Source organism: Sinocyclocheilus rhinocerous, unplaced genomic scaffold (assembly GCF_001515625.1).
Source record: "Sinocyclocheilus rhinocerous isolate Xijiao unplaced genomic scaffold, SAMN03320098_v1.1 scaffold427, whole genome shotgun sequence".
Taxonomy (NCBI): Eukaryota; Metazoa; Chordata; class Actinopteri; order Cypriniformes; family Cyprinidae; genus Sinocyclocheilus; species Sinocyclocheilus rhinocerous.
Window position 1 is genome coordinate 505,987 of NW_015662011.1, and position 1,932 is coordinate 507,918.

Sequence of the window (1,932 nt, forward strand, 5' to 3'; positions counted from 1 at the left end):
GCTAAAAAAAAAAAAACTTTTAATATAAAAAGCATACTTTAATGAACTTTAATTTTGTAAGTTGCCTGTATTTTTTGAGTTACTGTATTATTACTTAATCAAAACAGCCCAACTGCAGTTTGATTGATATTACTTGGAATGCACACACAAAAAAAACATGATTTATAAAAATGAAGTTATCTGTTTTTGCAAATGAACTCTTCATGCAATGATTTGTGCGTTTGTTGAGGTTTTGATAACTAATGTTTAACAACGCACAAACCTGATGAGACTTTGATTTAATAAAAAGCATGTTAGTATAAAGAGTATAAATATTAAATAAAAACAACAAACAAAATATGTTAAGTTGTATAATGTTTTCTTGTTAATGGTAAGCAAAAAGAATAAAATAAGAAAAAAATAGTAAATCAAACGTTTATGTCTACTTACGACATAAAAAAGCACAACAATCGTACACAAATAGACAATAGGTTTTCAAATGCGTTATATGACTACTGCTGTGTATAGCCACTCAAACTGCTTTATAGTGCTGGCTGGAAAATGAAATCATGTAACAGATTAAATGGTGTGATAATATACACTTTGAAAGATAAACTTGCCTTGAAATATAAAATGACAATTTGTCATTGAGCAGTAAAGTGTAAAACGATGTTTTTATGTGTATATTCATCTCTGATAAGATAAAAAATCATAATTCATTTTAAAAAGAAGAGTTTGTGTAAAGAATGAGAGACCACTTTTAACTTGAAGAAACATAAAATTAACAACAGAAATGTTTAGCTAGTATAGCCTGCACTCCTCCACCACAGCTAGTGGGCAGTATTGAGAGCTGTGCTCAATTGCATATAGAGATCTGTAGTTTTGCATTGACATTGGTTTTTGATTTTGCCTCATGAATGTGCAAGAGTACCTACCATGCCTCTTATAATAGATTTTATTATTTTTATTATTTCGATTTTTTTGTGGGTAATTGTATGTACTAAATTTCAAAGAATTTGTTCAAAGAAGCAGGCAAAAAGAATTTAATGTATTATTGAACTCTGTAAATTCTAATATTGGTATTATACAAAGTTTTCACAGACATTAATTCTATTTTGTCATCATATGAGTAAACTCACTAACATCCATGCAAAACATAATTCTACTAAAAAATATAAAACTAATGCTTATCATTACACATTACTTAGCTACTGTAATTCACTAACATTAGTCATTCCCTGGCTCATATCTCTCTACTCGGAACACCCTGATCTTGTACAAATTAACTCAAACAAATGATGTTTGAAACTTGCTCGCTTAAATACCGCAAGCCAAATTAACATTTTTATTTACAACTACAGCGGCGGCCCGAAGAAAGCCTGTCATTTGATATCATGATTATTGTGCCTGGGGACCCACTGCATAATGAAGCTATGGAAATGCTGCGATGTGGCTGATCATTTGTCGCTGAGGAGCTTCACTGAGATGAATTGTGTGTCCTGCCCTCTGGTTCTCTTCTGCAGATACAACAACTCCAGTTTCCACATGGTGGACTCCATCATGCAGAACTTTTTCCACTTAAGTACATTTCTCCATTGTTGTAGCAGATGCAATGCATAGTAGATGCTTCATGTATGCATTGGTTGAATACAGGTTAGTTAGTTAATGTACAGTAGTGCAAACAGGGATACTAGAGTTGCCAGCTGTCATGTATAATACGCAATCAATAATATGCAAAAGATATTCAGAGTTCTGTATGAGACTTCAATGACATTAACCACACATAGAAGCATTAAGAATTGTTTAGATGTAAAGACTAGAATACATTAAGACAACTTTTAAAATTGGAACTGATTTTAAAATATACTAGACATCACACACTTGCCAACTTTGTAAATGGTTACAGAGATAAATAGGAATCATAAACAACTGAGGATTGGGTGTTTGGTCATC